Genomic DNA, 12,517 nt, shown 5'->3' with positions numbered 1-12,517 from the left:
TCTAAGGGACGCCATCTTGGATGACGTCATTTAAAGGTACCTTCATTCGTCGTTAGTCCATCGGAAGAAGAGGATGCTCCGCGTCGGATGTCTTGAAGATGGACCCACTCCGCGCCGGATGGATGAAGATAGAAGATGCCATCTGGGTGAAGACTTCTGCGGGCTTGGATGAAGACTTCGGCCAGATTCTTGGAGGACTTCTTGCCACTTCAATGAAGACTTCTCCCGGCTTCTTGGAGGATGGATGTCGGATCTTCAAAACTGTAAGTCGATCTTCAGGGGTTAGTGTTAGGATTTTTTTAAGGGTTTATTCGGTGGGTTTTATTTTTAGATTAGGGTTTTGGGCTGCAAAAGAGCTAAATGCCCTTTTAAGGCAATGTCTATACAAATGCCCTTTTCATGGCAATGGGGAGCTTAGGTTTTTTTAGTTAGGATTTTATTTGGAGGGTTGGTTGTGTGGGTGATGGGTTTTACTGTTGGGGAGGTAATTTGTATTTTTTGTTACAGGTAAAAGAGCTGATTACTTTGGGGCAATGCCCCGCAAAAGGCCCTTTTAAGGGCTATTTGTAGTTTATTGTAGGCTAGGATTTTTTTATTTTGGGGGGCTTTTTTATTTTCATAGGGCCCTTAGATTAGGTGTAATTAGTTTAAAGCTTTGATAATTTCTTTTTTATTTTTTGTAACTTAGTGTTTATTTTTTTGTGTAACTTAGTTGTTAGTTTTTTGTAACTTTGTAATTTTGTAGTGTAGATTTAAATTATTTGAGTAGGGTTAGGTGTTTAAATATATAATATATTTAATTTAATTTGTAGTTTTATGTAATTTTAGTATAAAAGTTAGGTTAGATTAATTTTTATTTTAATATAGTTTAAAGTAATTTTAGTTTAAAAGTTAGGTTGGATTAATCATTAATTTAATATAGTTTAATGTAATTGTATTATAATAGTTAGGGTAGGTTAATTATTAATTTAACATAGTTTAATGTAATTTTATTATAATAGGGTAGGTTAATTATTAATTAAATATAGTTGAATGTAATTTTAGTATAATAGTTAGGGTAGATTAATTCATAGTTTAATATAGTTTAATTTAAAGCTAAAGGTAAGTTTAAAGATAGGGATGAGTTAACATTTTTTTCAGAAATCGCTTTTATTAACATATGTAACATAATACAATTGCAAATTTTGTACTTCAGAGCAAAAAGATGAATTATACAATGCAATAAAATTTTAAACAGCAAAAACTGTGATCCTTTGGGATGAGTTAATATTTAATGTAAGGTTAGCGGGTTGTTTAGGGGTTAATAGTTTAATTTAGTTTATGGCAATGTAGGGGGCTGGCGATTTAGGGGTTAATAGGTTTAGTAAGTGCTAGTGATGTGGGAGGCCAGGGGTTTAGGGGTTAATAAGTTTATTTAGTTGCGGTGGGCTCCGGGAGCAGCGGGATAGGGGTATAACTTTTCTTTAGGTGGTGGCAGTCTTGTGCGGCAGATTAGTGGTTAATAACTATAACGTAGGTGGCGACGGTGTAGGGGGTGGCAGATTAGGGGTTAATAAATATAATGTAGGTGCTGACGGTGTAGGGGGCGGCAGATTAGGGGTTAATAAATATAATGTAGGTGGCGACGGTGTAGGGGGAGGCAGATTAGGGGTTAATAAATATAATGTAGGTGGCGACGGTGTAGGGGGCAGCAGATTAGGGGTGTTTAGACTCAGGGTACATGTTAGGGTGCTAGGTGTAAACGTAACTTTTATTATACCATAGGAATCAATGGGATATCGGGCACCAGCGAACATGAGCTTTCACTGCTTTTAGACTCCCATTGATTCCTATGGCACCCGCCGCCTCCATGGAGGCGGATTGAAAACCAGGTACCCTGGGCCGGAATAGTGGCGAGCGTACCTGGTAGAAATTTGATAACTAGCAAAAGTATTCAGATAGGGCCGAATTTGCATTCGGAACATCTGTAGTGACGTAAGCATCGATCTGTGTCGGACTGAGACCGACAGATCGTATGTTACGTCACAAAATTCTACTTTTGCCGGTCTGTAGGCTTTGATAAATAAGAGGAATCAGGCTTGCCACAATTACGCTGCGGAATTCCAGCGTATTTGCGGTTGACGGCTTGATAAATAGGTCCCAATGTGTGTATTTGTATGTGTGTAGATATACAGTTGTAAACCCTTTAGAATTATTTGCATTGATTACTCATAAAATGTGGTCTGATCTTCATCTAAGTAGCAATTATAGACAAGCACGATCTGACTAAACTAAAAACACACAAACATTTGTAATTTTCCAACTTTTATTGAAGACATTGAGTAATCAGGGGCGTATTTAGGTTTTGTGCTGCCCTATTCACTCAGAATCCTGCTGCCCCCCCCCCCCCCCCCCACCCTGGATTTAGGTTATTTTTGGCCATATCATTTTTTAGTTAGGGATTATTATTTTTTTATTATTTTTTTTTACTGTTTTGAACTAGTAAACTGCAGCAGGAATATATTTCCTAAGCTGTCTGCTGGATGTTAAATTTCATAATGCAATCACTTACAGAAGAAGGCACTGATTACATGTGTTTACAAGCTGTCTACGTAAATTAGTTTCACCATAAGCTTTAAAATTCTTTGTTTAGGACATTTCTGCCTGAGCTATAACATTACTGCTATTAAAGATGAAAAAGGAGAGAAATAAAGACCGTTTTGTTTGGAAACTTAGCAGTTCTTGCAGTTTTCCATTTCATAACGAACACATAGGGGCCCATTTATCAAAGGGCTTGCGGACCTGATCCGACACTGCGGATCAGGTCCGCAAGACCTCGCTAAATGCGGAGAGCAATACGCTCTCCGCATTTAACATTGCACCAGCAGCTCACAAGAGCTGCTGGTGCAACGCCGCCCCCTGCTGACTCGCGGCCAATCGGCCGCCAGCAGGGAGCTGTCAATCAACCTGATCGTATTCGATCGGGTTGATTTCCGGCGATTCCCGTCCGACTGCTCAGAGCAGGCGGACAGGGTTATGAAGCAGCGGTCTGAAGACTCGCCAGAAACACGGCCCTTCAAGCTCCTTACGGAGCTTGATAAATGGGCCTGATAGAGAAGCAGAATATTGGCCCATTCTATCCTAGATGTAAGTTTCATTAATTATTTTTAAGTAACAGCTTTTTAGTTTATTTAAAAAAAATCTAAATTTCTTCATGCAGCCAAATTGAAAATTAAAAAAAAAAATCACATGTAAACTGTCTAAAAAAGTAACCAAGAAGCATAGGCTCAAAAGTCTGGCCACAGCACAGCCCATATATTATTCCATATCATTATCATATCCATATTGATGCTGCCAGCAGTGCAGTAGCCAGATGCCACCTTTCTTGGTCAAATCTCACCACCACCAGGCAGTGCCCACTGCCCACCCCAGGCTAGCAGCAGCTCTTACAGTCGATGTAGAAATTTACAGCTTAGACTTAGAGCCTTAGAGAATAGAGGCACAATGACAATCACAAAAAAAATACCTTGCAATTTATGCACTGCGTCTCACACCCCTCCTCTACAATCCAGTCCTCTCCTCAGTCATCGGCTGAGAGTGACAATCACATTCACTCACTGACTGAAAGATCCATGCACGGCGTGCGTGCACTGTGAGCAGACAGGAAGGCGGGCGGAATGAGGAAAACGTCACGTGACCTCTGCAAAATCCGGGTCACGTGATGGCCACACAGGAATTTTTTTTTTATATAATAAAATAATAATGCCAACATTCAATTGCAAAGTGCCAACTTATCAGTTTATCAGTGCCTGTGCCGCCCCCTCAAATCTGCCGCATAGGCACCGACCTTGTTGGCCTATGCATAAATACGCCCCTGTGAGTAATCATTCCCAGTGTTGGAAAAAAGTTAGCAAACCCTTGAATTTATTAACTTGTAGATCCTCCTTTAGCAGCAACAACTTCCATCAAACATTTATTGTAGCTGCTTATAAACCTTGCACAACATTGAGAATGATCTTTGGACCGTTCCTCCTTACAAATCTATTTCAGTTCATCAATATTTCTGGGTTGTCTTAATTGCACAGCCCTCTTCAATGCATGCCACAGCATCTCAATTGGGTTAAGATCAGGACTCTGATTTGGCCATTCTAAAAAAAACTAATTTTCTTGTTCAGCCATTCTTTAGTTGATTTACTTGTGTGCTTTGGGTCATTGTCCTGATACATAAACCAACCTCTCTTACATTTGAGGTAAAGAACTGCTGCCCTGACATTCTCCTGTAAAATTTCTTGAAACACTTTTCAAATCACTGTTCCCTCAATAACTCAAAAGTGTCCAGACCCTGAGGCAGCAAAGCAGCTCCATACCATGATGCTCCATCCACCATGCAGCACAGTTTAGATGGAGTTTTGGTATTGGTGTGCAGTTCCCTTTTTGCTCGCCACATAGAGTTGTGCATTTTTGCCACAGTTCACATCTGTCCACAGCACATTTTCCCAGAAGGATTGTGGGAAAACTCAGGTGGTCTTGGGCAAACTTAAGATGTGCCACAATATTTTTTTAAACAGCAGTGGTTTCCTCCATGGTGATCTTCCATGATCTCCATTCTAGAATTTTCTGGAGGTATTTTGAGGTTACCCTTGGGTTCTTTCTCATTTCTTTCAGGATTTCCTATTGTGCTCTTGGACTGATCTTTGCAGGACCCCCACTCCTTGGGAGAGTAGCATCAGTCCTGAATTTTCTCCATTTTGTAGACAATTTGTCTTAAGGTAGATTGATAAACACCCAGGTCTTTATTAATGCTTTTGTAACCTTTTCCAACTTTGGGATTCACCAACCAATCTTGATTTTTCAGTAATCAAACTTTGTGTGGCTCTATTTAAAGGACAAGGCACCTGTGCAGCCCATACTTACAATCTCATCTCCTTCATTGAAACATTCATTAATTCCAATGATACACACTTCATCCAGTGAAGATATAAATATATATATATATAAATATATATATATATACATATGTGGAAATTATAACACACACGCATATGTATATATACATGTACAAAATGGCCTAATTCAAATTGCCACCTAAGATTATAGAGTTAAATATAAAGGCACCAATATTGAAAAAATTACTACACTATTTGATATTAATGAATATATTATTAAATATATTATGATACACCAAAGACTATAAATGTGTAATATGCCTAAGGTATTACACATATGTGTTCGCATATATACAGGGGATGGTCCAATTAAGGTTGTCACATAAGATAAAATATTAGATTTTAGATATAAAAGCACCTTTCTTGGTATAATGATAGGTGTGTTATGCTACACCAGTGGCTATTAATGTGCACAATACATTGAGCCTAAAAAAATATATATACAATCCAATCGGTATTAGTCAATAAATGTCATTATACATGCCTTACTGATCCAATTAAAGTTATATTTTGCAAAAAGCATTGAAACATTTCTTTAATTTAGGAATGTGTTGGTGTGGAACTCACATTTATACTTTTATTCAACAAAGAGACTAATATCCCATTCCTTGTTTAGGCCACTGGGCTCCCTAGTGCTGAGGGTCAATATCCAAAATAACTCTTTCTTACTCAGAATTTTGTTCTTGTTGCCCCCCGAATAGGTCTAATTGCTATATCTATTACCTTAACATTAAAATTAGGTAAATGGGTAAGATGATAGCAATTAAATGTCTAGCTATTGGGGAATCCTTAGAATAGTTTTTGACATCCCTCTTGTGCTCACCAACTCTTGTTCTTAATGATCGTGTCGTTTGACCTACATATTGAATTTTACACAGGTTGCATTCCAGCAAGTATACCACAAAGGTGGTTGAACAATTAGCATAGTGGTCAATTTTATATGGGGTTCATCTTGCACTGTAATCAGTAGTGGCTCCACCTGCATTATATCAGGGGCCACATTAAAAGGTAGTGTATAATTAGCCTTTACAAATATGGTGGTGGGCTCTCCACTTTGTTACTGTACAGAAAAACCTGCCACCATTTTGTACAGAAAGGTTACACAAGTCTATATAGTGTGGCACAAACTAATCAAGGAGAAGGATGACTCACAGTCACAGAGAAGCCTCTCCAGTTCTGTGGAATGTATGTGTTATATATATATATATATATATATATATATATATATATATATATATATATATATATATATATATATATATATATATATATATATATATATATATACATATATATATATATATATATATATATATATATATATATATATATATATATATATATATATATATAATTTATCATTTTATATTACCATCTCAAAGTGTTTAATGTCCCTTTAAAGCTTATGTTTGTACATTTACTGTATTTTATATTAAAGGGATAATTAATATTAACATTGACTTGCAAGAATTTAATGTAATTATGTATGATCTCTTACACTCTTTTACAGGAGATGTGGGGTGTGAGTCTAATGAAGAGGACATATAGGCCTGTCCCATAATTGGATCTGAGACTGATGGACCATATATTCTCCCCCTACTGAGCTTAATTTTTGAGAGTATGAAAGCTGGGAATGCTGCTGGATAATGTAGTATAGTTTTAGTTAATTTAGCACTGGCAGTGGGTTGTAGTAGTTCCTAAAAAAAAATAAAAAATGGCTCAGTCTATTAATCTCATAACAACCTATTTTTGAAGGAGTTCTTTTCACATAAGTCAGATTTAAAAATTTTCATTCAACACATCTTAACATGCTTTTTTTTTTACTTTCATCGTATCTTAACTAGTGCATGGGTAAAAAAAATCAGATGATGTTGAGAGCAGATTAGTAACCATGGTTACTGGTCAGCTGATTATTTCATGTGTGCTCTTGTTAAGATATCCTGAAAATCTTGCCTGTTAGGGGTATTTGAGGACAGGAGTTGATAAACACTGTTCTACTGCATAATACATTTTCAAATACATTTGTAACCTTCTTAGTTTCAAAGTAGATGATGTTGATGACTGATATGTATCTGCTAGAGTAACTTGTCCATGTGTTAATTTGCGGCCTTCGGCTCCTGTTTGCCTCATTTTTGTGGTAGCTTGTTTTGGTGACAGAATACAGTCAATTTTATTTTCCAGCTATTTTTTAATATTTGCTGCATCCTTCTTATTCACAACCACTGGTTTATTAACATCCCCACTTCTGAGACTAAACTTTGAAACATCTCTTCCTGTTCATTAAATATGACTTATATGGGAGAGGGGGCAGCTTTACCATTTTTAAATCTGTGCTTAATACAAGTACATGTAGTCAACTAACACTATGCCGTATGTATCACCTTTTTTTGCATAACGTATTTTTGGCACTAGTGACCATTAAATGACTGAATAACCAATCATTTTGGGTGTTGTGTCACTCCCTCTATTAAACGTACATTTTCATAATGTGAAAATCTTGGGCTTGTTTGTGTTTGTCAGAAAGCTTGTGTGGAGCTCTTGAAACCCAATGTTGGAAATGCATCATTTCACAATCTCATTAGGGGCCCAATTATAAAAGGATCATATGACCCATGATAAATGGCATTTTTAGTCTCCCCAGTCTTGCAATTCATATGTCCAACAATATTTTATTAAAAAGTGGGCTGATCCTCTGTCCTAATATGTAGCAATGTGCCTTTCATAGGAAACCATAGGGATCGTGTTCTGAGCAAAAATCCACCCACATTGCCAATGAACTCGGATCTCTGCAGTAGGGAGGAGCTTGTATTCAATGCATGTTTACACAACATAGAATGTGTGTTCCATAAAAATAAAAATGCTTTCTGTCTAGTAACAATTCAATTAATATATATGTAAACTAAGTTTCACTGTACAATAAGTACATTTCTTACTATTAAAAATCTTAACTGGTATGGCTGAAAAGGTACATTTAACATGGATGATAGTCCTTTTAAAATTATTAAGTCCTGACGATGTGTCCCCATTAAAATGTAGGTAATGCCCATAAAACATGGAACACCTAAATATTCTTTATGTATGCGATCAACATTGTTATCTTTATTTAAATAAAGTATTCAACAGTATACTACATACATGTAATAAACTGCTTACAGATATGCAATATATACGCATCCCTCCAGCTCCTATAGGTTTATTATTTATATCCTAGTTTCACTATTGTATTGTAACAAAAAGGGTTGAGTTTCTGTTGACACATGTAAATTATATTGCCATTCAATACTGTGTAAAGGTATAATTAACATTACACTTTCTGTGCAAGTGGCAATGCTGGATTTAAATTTCCACCAGTGTCAGAGAAGCATCGCCTCCCACAGTGATGTGTAGTAAAACGTCTCTTGGCAAGACTCTCTTCAACACTGATTTCAGCCCTTTATAGGGTTGCCAGGTGTCCAGTACTTAACCTGACAGTTAGTTTCCCGAGTGTTAACTAAATGTAAAAAGAGTGAGTTTTGTCAGTACATATATTTATATACACCACACATACATAGACAAATACATGAAGCACACACAACAAAACATATTACACAACAAATGTATTCTGTACCAATCTTATAGATTAGATTCAGAATTAGGCCCTGATGTTAAAAGCATTGTGATAATAACAATTTTTAAAAAGGGATCCATATTGTGATCGAGAATGACTGTGAAATGTTATAAAGGAGTAATGTTAACAGCTGTGCGCCTAAAAATACTGGACAGCCAGGGCGCGATCCGATATAGATCGCAGTTTGCGGCGCAAGCGAGGGAACCGGCGTCGCCCGCAGTTTCAGCTCACAACTCGAGCTATCCTATATAAGTCGCCGTCAGATGCTAACGTGCCGTAAGTCTGACAAACCAGCGATGTCCAGAAATCTGCGCAAGTACAAATTTCTGGCGTCACCAGTGACTTGCGGCACGTTAGAAACTGCCGGCGCCTATAAAACCTGACTAAAGTCTAAAACACCCGCACTGTCTAACACGCCTCCCTAACATAGCCCGACACGTATAACCCTCTATCCGCTATCCCCCCTCACTATCCTAACACTAAAAAAGGTATTAACCCCTAAACCGCCGCTCCCGTACCCCGCCGATCAGCCAATAGAATGCGAGCTCAATCTGATTGGCTGTTCGGATCAGCCAATGGGATTGAACTTGAATCTGATTGGCTGATTCAATCAGCCAATCAGATTTTTCTAACTTAATTCCGATTGGCTGATAGAATCCTATCAGCCAATCGGAATTCGGCGGACGCCATCTTGGATGACGTCATTTAAAGGTACCTCATTCGTAGTTCAGTAGTCGGCCGGGATGGATGCTCCGCGGCGGCGGAGCGAAGAAAGAAGATTGAAGATGCCGCCGGAAGAATGAAGACTTTGCTGCCGCTTGGAGGAAGACGTCGCCGGAGGAAGAATTCTTCTTTGCCGCTTGGAGGAAGACATCGCCGGAGGAAGAATTCTTCTTTGCCGCTTGGAGGAAGACATCGCCCGGATCGGATCAGGAGTTCGGCCCGGTGTGGTGAAGACAAGGTAGGGAGATCTTCAGGGGGGTAGTGTTAGGCTTTTTTAAGGGGGGTATGGGTGGTTTTAGAATAGGGGTATGTGGGTGGTGGGTTGTAATGGGGGGGTATTGTATTTGTATGCAAAAGAGCTGAATTCTTTGGGGCATGCCCCACAAAAGGCCCTTTTAAGGGCTGGTAAGGTAAAGAGCTTTGAAATTTGTTTAATTTAGAATAGGGCAGGGAATTTTTTTTATTTTGGGGGTTTATTATTTTATTAGGGGGCTTAGAATAGGTGTAATTAGCTTAAAAATCTTGTAATCTTTTTTTTATTTTTTGTAATTTAGTGTTTGTTTTTTTTGTAATTTAGTTTAGTTAATTTAATTGTATTTTTAGATAGATGTTTGTTGTTTATTTAATTTATTGCTAGTGTAGGTGTATTTGTAACTTAGGTTAGGATTTATTTTACAGGTAATTGGGTAATTATTTTAACTAGGTAGATATTAAATAGTTAATAACTATTTAATAGCTATTATACCTAGTTAAAATAATTAACAATTTACCTGTAAAATAAATATTAACCCTAACATAGCTACAATGTAATTATTAATTATATTGTAGCTATCTTAGGGTTTATTTTATAGGTAAGTATTTAGATTTAAATAGGAATATTTTAGTTTATAAATGAATTAGATTAATTTAATATAAATTTAGTTAGGGGTGTTAGGGTTAGATAGAGTTAATATAGTTAATATAAATACTATAGTAACTATATTAACTATATTAACCCTAATATAATTAGGGTTAATATAGTTAATATATATAATGTAATACCTATATTAACTATAATATACTTAGGGTTAATATAGATAATATAGCTGGCGGCGGGGTAGGTAGATTAAATAAGGGGTTAATCATTTTAATAGAGATGGCGGCGGTGTAAGTGGCTTACATTAGGGGTTAATAATATTAATATAGCTGGCGGCGGTATAGGAGGATTAGATTAGGGGTTAATAATTTTTATATAGGTGGCGGCGGTGTAAGGGGTCAGATTAGGGGATAGATAAGGTAGATGACAGCGGTGTAAGGGGTTCTAATTAGGGGATAGATAAGGTAGATGGCGGCGGTTTTAGGGGCTCACAGTAGGGGGTTAGTTTATGTAGATGGCGGCGGGGTCCGGGAGCGGCGGTTTAGGGGTTAATAACTTTATTAGGGATTTCGGGGGGGGGGGGATCGCGGTTGACAGGTAGATAGACATTGCACATGCGTTAGGTGTTAGGTTTATTTTAGCAGCCAGTTTAGGGAGTTACGGGGCTCCAATAGTCAGCGTAAGGCTTCTTACGGCTGCTTTTTGTGGCGAGGTGAAAATGGAGTAAGTTTTCTCCATTTTCGCCACGTAAGTCCTTACGCTGCATATTGGATACCAAACTGCGCTGGTTTGGTATACCTGCCTATAGCCCAAAAAACTACGGGCGACGGCAGAAATATACGCGCGTAACTTCTAGGTTACGCCGTATATGTGATACCAAACCCGCGCAAATATTGGCGTCGCCGGCTTTTGCGGGCGACGATTTTTATCGGATGGACCCCCCAGTCAGTAACTGGGCACAATGGTAGATGGGGGTTACACAATGCTTCAAAGCTCTACCTTACCCCCACTCTTGATATCACTGTGTATATTTTTTCATAATTAAGTAACAATTTTACCCCTTGGCTGCCAGTAACACACATAAGCAGAAGTGATTTGAGCCTGTTTACCACCGCACACTTCTTTCTGCTCCATATTTTTAATAGTTCAGGCATAGGAAGCTTTTTCATCTGTCTGGCCAGTCCATCTCTCCCCAATATCCAACTGTATAGCCAAAATAATCCCATTTATTCCATTTCTACTTTCCCTGCATATACACTCCTTTTCAGTTCACCTTAAACAAAGGTTAAGAAGATGAACCAAATAAATCCTGTAGTTTCTTTGCAATTCTTTTTTTTTCTTCTTCAAATTATTTTTGGGTCCATCACAATCTTTTGGACAAGTTTATTTAATGATTTTCCACACCTTTAAATTCTATGGAGATTTGCAGATACTTCGGAGCATTTGAGGGGGCATTTGCTGCCTGCATTTAATATTACACAAGCAAATGCTTGTGTAGCCCAATTTCCCTGAATTGCAGAAGAGCTGGGCTTGCCCCAAGTTGATTCTACAGCTTTATAAATGCCCTCTTTCTTTTTCTCATATATGTATCTACTGTGAACTTGGTAGTAGCTGGTGCCTCAAAATGTGTGCATATAAAAAAGATTGTGCACATTTTGATAATGGAATTAAACTGAAACGTTTTTTGTTTTTATTAAATTGCATACTCTATCTGAATCTTTACATTTTAACTTTGACTTTAGTATCCCTTTAATGTGCCTCTAAAATTAATATCCAGTCATAACTTGTAAGTTGTGTATCACATTTTTTACACCAATTATTTTTACTCAAAAATATATAAAACACTCTCACAGAACACGCCATTAGGATGTTCCATGCCATCCTGACAGCACTGGGCTTTAACGCCGCTAGGACGGCATGCAATGACCTACCTTACATGGTGTCCTGCAGCTTCCTCCTTTCTGGGAATGAAAAATCGGAAGGGGACTTGCCTATCAGTGTAGGCAGTCCCCCATGATCGGATCCCAACCTTGAAATCACGTGATCACATTGATGATCGCGTAATTTCCTTTTTCAAGAAAACTTTTGCATCGGTACTTCGTTAAAAATTTGCCCCCGGCATGAAGAGGTTAAAACATATTGTATTTTCAACAAAATAGTGGTAAACTTTCCTACAAGATGCATCAACTATATATCAGGTAACTAAATGTATTGCAGACAGAACCCACCATTTAACCTTAGTTCATAGTAAGAATTTTTCATTAAAATAAACCTCATTCCAAATGAAACCGCTCAGTAAAAACATTCTAAAAGTTTCCTTTAGAAATTAACTTTAGCGCACCACTTATAATCTAGCCCCTTGTTTTTAAGCAATTCTCCCACCAAATGATTACCTCATATCAGTAT

The 12,517-nt window shown here is 37.6% G+C and overlaps 1 protein-coding gene across 1 annotated transcript in view; it reads left to right on the top strand.

Annotated features, from left to right (window-relative positions):
- The window catches only part of COL6A1 (collagen type VI alpha 1 chain), a 71,846-nt gene that overhangs the window by 15,182 nt on the left and 44,147 nt on the right, over positions 1 to 12,517 (top strand). The gene's annotated exons all lie outside the window — the stretch shown is intronic.

The sequence above is a fragment of the Bombina bombina genome, chromosome 1, assembly GCF_027579735.1.
Source record: "Bombina bombina isolate aBomBom1 chromosome 1, aBomBom1.pri, whole genome shotgun sequence".
Taxonomy (NCBI): Eukaryota; Metazoa; Chordata; class Amphibia; order Anura; family Bombinatoridae; genus Bombina; species Bombina bombina.
The sequence above is the reverse complement of the archived record's forward strand: the minus strand, read 5'-3'. Positions and strand labels throughout refer to the sequence as shown.